This window comes from Oncorhynchus keta, chromosome 8 (genome assembly GCF_023373465.1).
Source record: "Oncorhynchus keta strain PuntledgeMale-10-30-2019 chromosome 8, Oket_V2, whole genome shotgun sequence".
Taxonomy (NCBI): domain Eukaryota; kingdom Metazoa; phylum Chordata; class Actinopteri; order Salmoniformes; family Salmonidae; genus Oncorhynchus; species Oncorhynchus keta.
In genome coordinates, this window is record NC_068428.1 from 12964594 (window position 1) to 12978937 (window position 14344).

The 14344-nt window shown below is 42.4% G+C and overlaps 1 protein-coding gene across 2 annotated transcripts in view; it reads left to right on the forward strand.

The window, feature by feature from the left end:
* LOC118386802 (heparan sulfate glucosamine 3-O-sulfotransferase 5) overlaps window positions 1–14344 on the forward strand; it is a 68106-nt gene that overhangs the window by 22045 nt on the left and 31717 nt on the right. Inside the window, exon 2 of one of the 2 annotated variants that reach the window (XM_035774649.2) lies at window positions 6970–7046. The exons of the other annotated variant lie outside the window; for it this stretch is intronic. The gene's annotated coding sequence lies outside the window, so the exon portion shown is untranslated. The remainder of the gene's footprint in view (window positions 1–6969; window positions 7047–14344) is intronic. 2 annotated transcript variants of the gene reach the window in all.

The following is a 14344-nucleotide window of genomic DNA, read 5'->3' on the forward strand; positions in this document are numbered from 1 at the left end:
ATTGGCTTATGGCATCATTGGTTTCAGGTGTGAGAGTCTTGTCTTGCAAGAGTGAGCTGCAATTGCCAACTCATTGATGTGATACTTATTCGGAATATTCAAATCCGAGAGCAATCTATGTCATGGCTTGGTAATGGTATCTGAAGAATCTCTGACCTCAAAACGTATTTTTACTTTAATGTTTATAGCACAATAAATGATCAATCCAAGTTCATGTATTGATAATACACTCAGTGTACAAATCATTAGGAACACCGTCCTAATGTTGAGTTGCGCCACCTTTTTCCCTCAGAACAGCCTCATTTTTGGGGGGGCATGAACTCTAGAAGGCATCGAAAGCATTCCACAGGTTTGCTGGCCCATGTTGACTCCAATGCTTTCCACAGTTGTGTCAAGTTGGCTGAATGTCCTTTGGGTGGTGGACCATTCTTGATACACACAGGAAACTGCTGAGCGTGAAAAACACAGCAGTTCTTTACACGGGATACTACCATATGCCGTTCAAAGGCGCTTAAATATTTTGCCTTGCCCATTTGTCTTGGCCATACACAATCCATGTCTCAAAGTTCTCAAGGTTTAAAAATCCTTCTTTAATGAACCTGTCTCCTACCCTTCATCTACACTGATCGAGTGGATTTAACAAATGACATCAATAAGGGATCATAGCTTTCACCTGGTCAGTCTATGTCATGGAAAGAACATGTTTTGTATACTCAGTGTTTATTAAAATATTGATTATCAATTTGCAATGCATAAATACAATTAGCAAAATAATCACATTTCCTAGCTGTGTGTGTCCATACGTGTCGATTGTTGTTACAATGTGGTATGCTACATAAATGTTAGGTAATGATGGGGGGAAAAATGGGCTCCCCTGTGGCACAGCGGGCGAAGGCACTGCATCTCAGTGCTAGAGTCGTCACTACAGACACCCTGGTTTGAATCCAGGCTGTATCACAACCGGCTGTGATTGAGAGCCCCATAGGGCAGTGCACAATTGCCCCGCATTGTCTGGGTTTGGCCAGTGTAGTCTGTCATTGTAAATAAGAATTTGTTTTTAACTGACTTGCCTACTTAAATAAAGGTTAAATGAAAAAAATATATGAAAAAATCACACCGGCAGTCATAAGTCATTACTGCAGTGAAATTCCACGTCACCTTTGAGTCAGGCGAATCTCCTCCTACCACATATTACACATTATGCATGGCAAAAGAACCTAACACAAAACGGATTTAAGAGGTCTTTGGTACATAATTGGTCTAGCCTATACTCCAAAATTAAACCCATTTTGAGTAATTGCCTTTGAGTGTGGACTGTATTAGTATTCATACTGGATGGAGAGGTTACCCTATGCTATGCTCCAGACGTTCTATCCATGAGTCTGGGAGATAATGTATAGCCCTAGGCGATGCTGTTGGTTCATTGATTGTGCAGGGCGGCTTACTGTTAGCCTACAATTATAGTGAATTTATAATAGCCTAGTACTAGGGCGTGTTGTTTTTATTGTCATAATTAATTGGGTGACACATTACCTTTAGCGATACGGAATATCTCGGCACCATGCGTTTCCATTTCCTCCCCTCTCTCCTTTATTCCCTTCTCGAGCGCGCAGAGGGGCTTTCAACAGTTGAGTGAAATATCTCTCGTTACGAAAACATGTTACTATCGATGTTGCCCAACAGACTTAAACTTGGTTCCCCAAATTAAACACTGGGTAGCTTCAGGAACAGGGTTGGAGAGCCCATGGCATCCAGAGTTTGAGCGGAATATCACCTGTCGCGCAGCTAGAGCATTGGAGTGAAATAAAGGTTCTTATATTTATTTCTCAGCTACTCATGTTAAGCAGAGCTCTGCTATAAAACATAAGTAGCCTACTCCGCATCACTGAGAAACAGACCAGCGGGAAAGCGCGTGGCCTCCATTCACTAGTCATATGGATGACATGTCTTTTTCCCGCTGCCCATTTGATAATGGGCCATTCCAAAAGAATACTAATTTGACATATTAGTAAAGACCAGATTAAATTGAGAATAGTCTGATGGGTGAAAATATGATCACTTGATGAGAGAACAGCTGTGCAGTCTGAGGTAAGGAACACAGCGCAAAGTTTTCTCAAATCATCAATAGGCTATTATCACATCAGGCAGCCCATACATGTTTTAATTTCTAAGACATTCTAAGGTTTGTATCATTCACAACTAATGTTGCCAAATAACTCTGAATCTAGCGGATAGGACCTGTTTCAAATGATCATTGTTGTGCTCAATATAGCCACTTCAAATGCACGCTCCGGAATGGGAAAAATATACTATTTTATTCCGCTAAGATCAGTTATATTCTTATTACGATAGAATACATTCTTATAAGTATTTCTTGTCAGCTAAATGAAAAAGCTTGCAGCCTATGGCGTGGAGCCTAGCCAGATAACATACAGTAGGCCAACTCATATTATCTTCTTCTGAAATACATTTTCTTCAAATCATACCGTTTCTTTAGACCTGGCTAAAATAGCTAATAAATTATTATGATGGTGTATATTAAATTGATTCATTAGACTTTTTAAATGTAGATGTTCCAAAGGCGTGCATCAGCTGCTTGTAATGCGGCTTGTATGAGTGGAGGCTTGGAGATGCTAAACTTATGTTAATTATCAGTAAATTACCGTGCGGACCAGCAGTCTTTTGCATGGCAATAACTGGTTGACAAAATGTTACGACCGCATTATCGAATCGCAATATAGAATTGTAAGAATGCAATACATATTTTATCGGCACCTACAGTAAGTATCATGATAATATCGTATGGTGAGGTCCCTAGCAATTCACAGCCCTATTGTATGGCCATATTAATGACCTCAAAGCGGAGTTGATTTATGACTTATGTTGCTGTGGAGAGGTCCTTGGACCCTGCTCTGGCACAGGGTGATCAAGGCCCAGGCCCAGGTTGCATCCCAAATGGTACCCTATTCCCTATACAGTGGACGACTTATAAGTAGGAAATAGGCAGCCATTTGGGGCACATCCCCAGCGTGTGCTTCTAAGCAGCTCTGGCTGGGATAAAGTGTGGAACTTCTCACCCATTAATAAGTCCGGCACTCAAGGACATTTCCCCCGGCTGGATCAGCACATAAATACATTAACTTGATGCAGGAGGGCTAAAAGTGGACTCACGTGGTGACACTGCAGTTTCTCACCCAACCTTTGTTCGTCTCCATCTCGGCCTAATGCCAGATCATGTTCTAAATTAGCAGATTAGCATTTTGGGCTCAGGCAATTCCACAGTAGCAGAGTGATGCTGGGTCTCAGATGTTTCATGTCAAACAAAAAACCAACGCAAAGTGAATCCATACAACTCTATACACAAGGACTATGTTTAACAGTTTTGACTGTATGTGCAGCCATTCTATTACCAAACTTTAGCATCTGCACTGTTCTTCAGGTAAAAAAATATATATTGGGGGTAACATTTTCAGTTGTCCTTGTGCATAAATGGTTTGTTTAACTTGGCATACATTATAAAGTGAACAATCTGAGTGTCATCAATCTGTTACTGTGGAATTGCCCTCTCCCTTCCCTTTCCCTACCCTGATTTAAGACAACAGCCCGTATTAGAGCTAGTGTAAAAAAAATCCTTAGCAGTTGTAAAGGATGGATAAGACCGGAGTGGATGTTAAGGCCATTTGTTATCATTAATAATTTGACTGCTGGGTCCCACAAAAGGCATTCAAACAAATAAGCAAACACCACTAAGAGACCAGAAGGGAACGTTTAGAGACAGTCCTGCAAATAGGATTGCTGCTGCTGGTGCGTTGATGGTGCTCTCTCAAATGAGCAGGAAAATGGATGAGAACGATAAAACCAAATGGGATGGTTTCTCAATTTGCACCACTGACAGAGTTGCTTTATAATGCAAATGTCTGATCAGCAGATCTAATGCCGGAGGCCATTAAACACTAGATCCCAAGTATTGGTGGTGAGAAAGGGGCTGGCTGTGCTACCAAAGCAAATGTATTTGTCAAATTAATCTTGGTAATGCTGCTGATAGTAACGATCCTGAATGGGAGTCTACATAAGTAAGCGTTTTGTTTCCCAGGCATTAGCAGGAAGAGGGCTGCTGCCCGTTGAGCTAGAGTCATCTCTCAGCACGCTCTCATCAACAGTGCAGCAATGGCATTACGCTGGACACCAGTGCGGTCAGGTGCAATGTTTTTCTGCACTGAGCAAATCTCAGGTCTGCTGAGATTTGTGGTTGTGAAAAACGTTGTGAAAATTCTGTGCAACTTCCAGTGCATGTTTACTGTGAACACTGAGGCTGTACCGACTTTAAGTTACAGTTTTAACATTGGCCATATATCGTACTGTTATGACAGAGAATCAGATCAATAATGCTACCCTCTACCTTTTGGCTATTTAGCTTATTCAAGCCTGTCTCAAAATACAACACTGCCCCTTTAAGACCAAAAAAAAAGCTCTTCACCTGACTTACTTTTTCAAAGATGTCTAGAAATGCACTCATTTTGTGCTCTTGTAGGAAGCAACCACTCCCCCATTTCTGACTACAAATGATCTATAACTGGGCTAATAACAAAATGTGCACCCGTGGCTACATGCAGCTCTCGCTTTGATCTCAAAACAAGTGCATCTACTAACGACCATTCATGCTTTAAACACAGTCCAGTTCAAAGTAAATGGCACAGATACATATATGGCAATAGTCTATTTCCATTCAGGCCTACTGCAGCTCTGATTGTTTACTCCACACCGGTCAAGATCACTTTGAGTCAAAATGCAAGCCGAGATCTACCTCTCAGATTTTTTTTTGTATGACTTAAAAAAACATAAGCCTATGCAACATTAACCAATTATAAACCAATTATTGTCCAGTATATATATATATTTAAACATTTGAGGTAGGCTATATGATCACACAGGTAATATATCTGTTGTTGTGTTACTTGTGAAGCACAGCTGAGTGATCATACATTTAAATAATTGGTGCCTGCATCTGATAGTTAGTCTCAGCGGAGAGGGTCCCTCCGCTCTCCCTTTTACCACTAAGGGACACTGTCTTCCAGATGATGGTGAAACTCGAGTCACACCACATTATTTCCGCCTCATGCACAAGTTCCTGTTGTTAGTCCCATGTACAGAGAAAGTGAAATGTTCCCCAATATTAAAAAAGACCCAAGCCGCTAATAATAACAACAACGCAAGCCTATAGATACACTTTCCTACTCATTCATGACTGCTGCAGTGTTTGTTGTAGTGCTGAGTGGAAATAGGAAGAGGTGCTGAGTGCAAAGAGTTGACAGTACTGAGTAAGAACATAAACATGAACTCACTCATAAAAACAGCGTATCTTTGTGTGCGCCTGTCGCATGGTTCGACTCCCACGGGGGACCCGGTATGACAATGTATGCACTTAATTCGCTCTGAGTAAGAGCGTCTGCGACATGACTAACAATGTAAACGCTTCAGAGTGTTTGTGTATGACTGGGGTGAAGAAGAGTCCTGTTCACAAACACAGCAGCGGGTTTGAAAACTACACAGCCTCACCCCCTACAGACAGACAGACTTATCTCCTGTCCTCCTGTGTTACCTCTCCACTGGCCCTGCAGATAACCCCTCTCTATACCGCTCTCCTCTTGGAGGAGACAGTAAAACCTACTGACAGGGAACTGCTCTGAGGAATACCACCTCCACTACCTCTAAGATGAGGAGGGGGGGGTATGGAGGTGCACGGGGGGGGGGATAAGGAGGTGAACGGATTGCCGTGTTTATTACCTCGGCGTAAAGCCCGCTGCCTGTGCACATGTTTTTGTGGCTCTACATTCAATTACATGTAATGGTATTGTATAGGGAGATAGTGTGGAAGTGGAGAGAGGGAAGAAGAAAGGGGAGGAGATTGTTCACAGCAGAAATTGTTCACGGCAGAAATCAACGCTGCCCCAGTGAGCGGTGTGAAGATTGTTATCGTCTCTACGGGCGAACGTTGTGATCTACGGCGTATCCTGTATTGCTGTGCATGCTTCACAGGTTCTGTTCTACCTCATCAAAACACAAGACTGTGGTTCATAATTAGGGAGGGGCAAGACGCGGCGAGTTCACAAGCCCAGCAATCTGTTGCATGCAGAGCTGTCGCTTTTTTAATTATTAAAATGAATCTACTCTTTGTGCCTATTTGCATAAGTTAAATGAATATTTGTTCTGCGCCGCTTGGCAAACACATTCCTGTTCCTAACAGTGTATAAGCGCGGTTACTGGCAGGGTGTGAGGATCTTACAGGAGGAATATTCTCCATTGATACTAGAGGAAGGACACAGTTCAGTGGCCTTATACATGCCCTTATCATATATGACTATTTTAAGTGATTGAAGTACTGTGCATTCCTTGAGGGCAGACCAACAACAACCTCCCCCTCCTCCCCCCCAAGGGATTTGACCTTTTTACCCCGTGGCCTTCAGGGTCAGAGTATTCTATAATCACACCATTGGCTGCCTTCCTCCTATCTCCATTCTTCTGCTCCTACTCCATAAGGCTGGAGCGGAGCGAGACCATCGTATGATTCTTATTGATTGTTATGAGCCCCCCTTTCCAAATGTATGTTATAATATTCTTGTGATTGAGTATAGTCCCTTTGCATCAGTCTGCATGGAATAAATTACAGACAGGCTCAAAGCCAGAGAGAATCAATACATAATATGAAGAGGGGGGTTTATGTCTGTATTGAATTCCTCCCTGAGACTCGGGCTCCAAGCCAACAGACTCTTCCTATTGTCTGGGAGAATGGCTGTAGCTAGCAGGCCAGGCAAGCTTGTTGCTTTTGTTATGATCATTTGGGTTCAAGGTGAAAGCTACAGTAATCACAAGGTTGTTCACACAATGTGCAACACACTAGCGTGGCCCATTTGTTTACATAATGGTGTCTGAATGACAAATTGAATCATACTTACAACCTCTTGTTTCCAGGATGTCCAGATATTTGGTGGGCCGAGACTGTTTCAGAGGAGAGAGAAGTGGCATTTAAAGCATAATAATTAAATTATGTAAGTATACTGGACAAAAAAAATAAATACAACATGCAAGAATTTCGAAGATTTTACTAAGTTACAGTTCATATAAGGAAATCAGTCAATTTAAATGAATTAATTAGTCTCTAATCTATGGATTTCACAACTGGGCAGCCAGAAATACTCCTCAGTTTCATCAGCTGCCTGGGTGGCTGGTCTCAGATGATCCCGCAGGTGAAGATCCCGCAGGTGAAGAAGCCGCAGGTGAAGAAGCCACAGGTGAGGCCAGTTGGACGTACTGCCAAATTATCTAAAACGACACTGGAGGTGGCCTATGGTAAAGAAATGAACATTAAATTCTCTGACAACAGCTCTGGTGGACATTCCTGCAGTCAGCATGCCAATGCACGCTCCCTCAAAACTTGAGACATCTGTGGCATTGTGTTGTGTGACAAAACTGTACATTTTCGAGCGACCCTTTATTGTGCCCAGCACAAGGTACACCTATGTAATGGTCATGCTGTTTAATCAGCTTCTTGATATGCCACATCTGACAGGTGGATGGGTTATTGTGGCAAGGGAAAAATGCCCACTAACAGGGATGTAAACCAATGTGTGCACAAATGATAGAAATAAGCTTTTTGTGCATATGGAACATTTCTGAGATCTTTTATTTCAGCTCATGAAACATGGGACCAACAATTTACATAATAGGTTATGAGTGTGTAGATCGACTGAGGTGAATGAAGCTACAGCAACCAATGTGTTTTTTGCTTGTTTTTGCCGTTCTCCAAATAGCATTTTAGAGTTGCATCGAAATGCTGTAAATGAGTTTCAACTTTATTAAAATCCCCCTCCGCACGTCACTAAAACTCAGAACCTGACTATGGCCCTGTTGCCGGTCTATTTGTTTATGCCTGCTAGAGGTGAATGAGCTTCTCCCTGAGTGTGAGGTAAACAGATGTGGCAGTCCTTTAATTCACACTCACAGACCTTTACTATGATGTGTTATCTTACAGTTCCACGTGTCAAAGGCTTCCCGTGGTTGTCGTCTCTGCTTAATTTAGCTCAAGCAAGGTTCCTTCATAATTACAAAAACAATATACCATTAATAGTAGTCTTGAAAAAATCATGAAACTCCAAGCAGGTGACAGGATAGATGTATGTTCATGTTTGGTAATTGAATACTGCACATGTTTTGTAGGTGAAAGTTGTCTGGTCACAGGACCTGTTTCGTTGCCTAACGTGTGTAGTGAACAGGAAGGAAGCAGGAATAGATGACCCCGTTGTCTGGTCTAGGTTACTTTTTATGTCGCTGCAGGTTACCTGTCCTTGGTGGTGACTTTGTCCTGTTCCGTGTTCACCTGTCAACAGTTGAGAAGGGAGATGGTTGGCAAGCCCTGCTGCTTGCCTTGGTGCACGCACACACACACACACACACACACACACACACACACACACACACACACACACACACACACACACACACACACACACACACACACACACAGTGAGTGGTCGTGGGGTATGAGCATTGCCTGGGCTGGGGGGTGACAGGCCACTAAATCTCCCCCACACTCATCCGTCAATCTTCCCTTGTTACCGCTCTCCCTCCCTTTCTCTACCCCCCCTCTCCTTCTCTCTTTTACACTCACTCTCTCTTTTTCTCACCTCCCCTACTCTCTTTTAGTATAGGATAAGAAACGTCTCTGTTTATACAATTCCTGGGCTGCACGATTAAGCCCACCTCTCATATCTCTGCTGATGTGTCAGCAACATTTCTGTTTTGTAGGCTTATTTTCAGATTAAGTGACAGTTCCACACTAAAATAACACCAAATTAAAACTGCTGGCATGTGGAAACAAAAAATATATTAATCTATTATCGTAAATAAAACTTTGCGCATATCAGCTTGCACGACTTGCCTTAACACTTTATTGGCCAGTAGTGTTGTTGTTGTTCACCAGATATCAAATAAAGGTAGTGTATAATCAGTTTACTATAATCAGTGGTGACATGTTTATTGGCTACATGTCAAAACATGTGATACAAAGTTTGTTTTGATGTGTTGAAAAAAAACTTCTGATCAGATTGTATTCAGTATATTTGTCAGTTTTGCCATAACTTTTGACTCATAAGTATTGTTCCATAACTTCAGTAATATCTTCAACGTACATCTTTATGCAGAGCTGATTTAGTTTGAGCTTTCATCAATTTGCAGGGAGCCTTCTGTTGTGTAACTACTTGAAAGTTTGAAGACAGGCTAAGTTTGACAACTTGGAGGAAGTGAGAAGCACTTTGATGGGAGGGAAGGAAGGCAGCTTCTCCCACTGGAGTCTAATCCAAGCAAGGCCCTGCAGCAGCCCTGCTGTGTAGCAGACAGCTGGGGAATGATTTCTACTGCGCGCGTTGTAGAGAAACGCTTACAGTCGGAGTTCTGACTTACCTGCATGTGTATAAAGTTAATTTGCTAAGTGTGTGGAATCCCCCGAAAGAACGTGAGATAAGCTTCATCTCACAGACGCTCATTCGGCATAGCTCTGGAACCACATTTCCGACTGTTCAAGCATGTTTCAGTTATCACCCGTCACGACGGATTTAGCCCCGCGACTGAAGGGGGCAGGAATTTAAATTCCCAGATCTATCGGAGAAATCATTTTCTCTCTTCCGTCCTCATGTCATCCGTCATAAAAGTACAGGCATCTGTGAGACGGAGGCCTACCTATCAACACTCCTTATTTCTCTTTGAAACTGGAGGGATTTATCTCACGTTTACCCAGAATGCTTTGCACAACAACTAAGAAGCAGGAAGGAAGGGATCTAAATGGAGTTCTGTAAGCTGTCCTGAGCGTGGTGACAGATGACAGCAATTATGGGGGAAAGAATAAAATACACATGAAATGATTCGAACCTGAGCATTCCGACCCCCCCAAACCCCTCAGTCAAGTTATTTTCATGTGCCGTCTGTACTAGACCTACTAAACTGGGCGGAAATGTGACAACAGCTTGAGGCTAATTGTATTGACGGAGAAACATACATCATTTATTCCATTTTCATTAGCTGAATCATTATCACTTAGACAAGACCAGCTGAAGGACAATGGCATTATGAAGTCTGCATTTTCTGCTCTGTTTATGCTCAGCTGGCTGCTGAATCACGATCGAGGGATAAGATTGTTAGCTATCCTTTTGGAGCATTGGCTATGGCCAGGTCTGCTTCTTGTCCTTTCCTGCCCTCCCTAGGTTCATACAGGTGTACGGTGTCCATATTAGGACAGCCTCAGCATCTGCAGTTCATCCGCAGAGTCATCATTTTGGCCTTGTTTTAAGTGTATTACCTCCGGTGACCTCACTGACACTGCCACTCTCCAATGTAAGTGACTGGCCACAAGCAAATGGCACTAACAGTAATTATGCAATTACCTCTAATTCTATGCAAATGGAAGAGCCCAGACCTGAAGTGTTCAATTAGCGCTATCAAAGGCGGCCATTGGCCATCCTGTTGTGCCCTAAATGTCCCGGCAGAAATATCAAGGGTCTGAACTACTGCTGTGCCGCTCTGGTTCATCCAAACACAATAGAAGATATTGTTGGGCAGGCTTATTTGTGCATTGATGGTGTTTCCTTTTTAGCTTGCAGGGCCACACTCTGTGAGGCAGAAGACACGCTGAAATCAATAGCTGCTCCCGGTGCAATGCAACAAGAGCCGTGTCTCGGCAACACAGCTAGGACTTTAATTATTTCACCATGTATAACAGCAGACTGGTTAAAGGTTGGAGAACCAGAGAATTACTCTGTAGATGCTGCCTGCCTGTCGGATTGGAGGTTATTCTTTTGTCGGAGCTCATTTCCCACAAGGACCTGGTGCTGAAGCATTTTTGCTTTGTAGGTTAGTGTACATTCAAGGCCTGTTAGTTGCCCCGTGCTTTCACTGTAGGAGAGTAGTTTGGCCCCTTTGTGAAAGCTTGATGTAGCACAAATGAGTAACATAGGAGCCGCAGTACAGATTTGCTGGGTTGCTATCGCGGTGTGCTGTACAGCATGGATATGTCAGATGGTTCCCTTAAGAAGAAAAGAGAGTGGATATGAACCCCATTACTCCACACTTCAGGGGGAATCAAGGAGGATCCATCAGTCTCTGCTAATAAGCAAATGGAGTTGATCCCACCGAGACTGGGCTGGTCAGGGGGTTCATGAAAATCCATACCTCCCCCTCAAACAATAAGATTTTCAGGTTGTTATAGACGGTAGTAATACAGTGCATTCGTTAAGTATTCAGACCCCTTCACTTTTTCCACATTTTGTTACATTACAGCCTCATTTTAAAATGGATAAAATACTCCTCCCCCCTCCTCAATCCACACATAATACCCCAGAATGACAAAGCGAAAACACAATTTTTGAAATTTTTGCAAATGTATTAAAAATGTAAAACTGATACCTTATTTACACAAGTATTCAGACCCTTTGCTATGAGACTTGAAATCGATCTCAGGTGTATCCTGTTTCCATTGATCATCCTTGAGATCTTTCTACAACTTCATTGGAGTCCACCTGTGGTAAATTCAATTGATTGGAAATGATTTTGAAAAGGCACACACCTGTCTATATAAGGTCCCACAGTTGACAGGGCATGTCAGAGCAAAAACCAAGCCATGAGGTCGAAGGAATTATCGGTAGAGCTCTGAGACAGGATTGTATTCGAGGCATAGGTCTGGGGAAGGGTAGCAAAACATTTCTGCAGCATTGAAGGTCACCAAGAAATCTGTGGCCTCCATCATTCTTAAGTGGAAGAAGTTTGGAACCACCAATACTCTTTCTATAGCTGGCTGCCCGGCCAAACTGAGCAATCAGGGGGGCCTTGGTCAGAGAGGTGACAAAAAACCTGATGGTCAGACGGAAGCCACTCCTCAGTAAAAGGCACAGGACAGTCTGCTTGGAGTTTGCCAAAAGGCACCTAAAGGACTCTCAGACCAGGAGAAACAAGATTCTCTGGTCTTATGAAACCAAGATTGTACTCTATGGCCTGAATGTCACAGCTGGAGGAAACCAGACACCGCTCATCACCTGGCCAATACCATCCCTATGGTGAAGCATGGTGGTGGCAGCGTCATGCTGTGGGGATGTTTTTCAGCGGCAGGTATTGGGAGACAAGTCAGGATTGAGGGAAAGATGAACGGAGCAAAGTACAGAGAGATCCTTGATGAAAACCTGTTCCAGAGCGCTCAGGATCTCAGACTGGGACGAAGGTTCACCTTCCAACAGGACAACGACCCTAAGCACACAGCCAAGACAATGCAGTGGCTTTGGGACAAGTCTCCGAATGTCCTTGAGTGGCCCAGCCAGAGCCCGGCCTTGAACTCAATAGAACATCTCTGGAGAGACCTGAAAATAACTGTGCAGCGACGCTCCCCATCCAACCTGACAGAGCTTGAGTGGATCTGCAGAATGGAAGATACTCCCCAAATACAGGTGTTCCAAGCTTGTAGCGTCATACCCAAGAAGATTCGAGGCTGTAATTTCTGCCAAGGGTGCTTCAATAAAGTACTGAGTAAAGGCTCTGAATACTTATGTAAATGTGATATTTCAATTTTTTTATTTGTAATACAATTTCACAAATGTTGAAAAATCTGTTTTTGCTTTGTCATTATGGGGTATTCTGTGTAATTTGTTGAGGGAAAAAAGCAATTGAATCCATTTTATAACAAGGCTGTAACGTAACATGTGGAAAAAGTGGTCTGAATACTTTCTGAATGCACTGTATTTATTATTTAACCAAACGTATTGCATTAATATGCCATATTGCCATATTACAAAATACATTAGATTCAACCAAACAATACTGAAAGTAGTGTTGCTACACCACAGTAATTTCTATTGACACAAAGCATTACAATTAAAACGCCTGTAATCATCGCCATATTTCTGATAATTCGGATGTGTGTCATAAATTGCAGTGGAATGGTGATGATGCAACCCAATTTCAGAGCAATATTAAGGGCCATTGCTTTGCTCTCTCCAGGCAATGATGCTTTTGTATCCCGGTGCTAGGCAACCTGGCTGTATCGGGTAATAATTGAAGTTGATATTAAAAGACAGGAGCAATGCATAAATGATGAGGGGAACTGGGTGAGGTCATTGGAGAAACGCATCCAGCGTGTGGCCAGATGACACGCTGGTGTTCCACAGTCACCTTCGCTGTATACATGATAAACTACTGCCACCAGGGCGAAGGCACAGTACACGGTGGCAAAATAGATACATAAACCACTGCCCTTCGAACACGGCCTTTGCCTTTAATACTTTGGCATAATTACATTGTGTGTAGAGGTTATTGTCATAATTTTGCTTGAGAGGTGTAGTGGTGAATAAGATTTTAAGAGAATGTATTGAAGGACAGCACAGATACGTGCGAGAGAGTTTTATGACTCTGTTCTCCTGACATAATATTATGACAGTGTTCTTCACATTACATAGACCTACAATGCAAAAAAAGGTTGATCTTGCCTAGATATCGCTTAACATTAGAATTCATTTGTATTTTTTAGTTAACTGATTTGCCTAGTTAAATACAGGTTAAGAAGAAATTCTTATTTACAGTGACGGCCTACACCGACCAAACCCGGACGACGCTGGGACAATTGTGTGCCACCCTATGGGACTCCCAATCACGGCTAGTTCTGATACAGCCTGGATTCAAACCAGGGTGTCTGTAGTGTCGCATCTAGCACTGAGATGCAGTGCCTTAGACCGCTGCGCCACTCGGGAGCACTGACTTGACGTCCTACCAAGATAAGTGATCTTAGGTACAAGTCAGAATATCTTTAAACAAGATGAATTATCTTAAGTAGAAATGTGTTGTTTTGAGTTGATCTCGCTCACCAAGAAAATGCATTTACTTGATTTGAGTTGATTTTACCTACCCAGAAAATGCATCAAGATCATCTGTCTTGTTTTTAAGATACTCTGACTTGTAATCAAGCCATTTTCAGCTTAAAATAAGCAATATTATCTGCGAGTGCACTAAGATAATCAACTTTGTTCAGACGTCCAGTCAATGCATTCTAATGGTAAGAGTTATCTAGATAATATGAACATTTTTGCATTGTGATATCCAATTGTAGGAGACAGTATGATAGTAAGAGATTTTACACCAGGTTTTGTGTAAGAGACTAGCATTTGGCAGAAATAAAGTTTGAGTTAAAATATATATTTTTCAGGTTCGAAAGTATACTGCAACATGTAGTGTTAACGGTCTACTTCCACAGGTGATTCATGAACAGGTTTGATGGCTTCCAGATGGGAAATCACACGTTGCATGGTGTTTGTTTTCC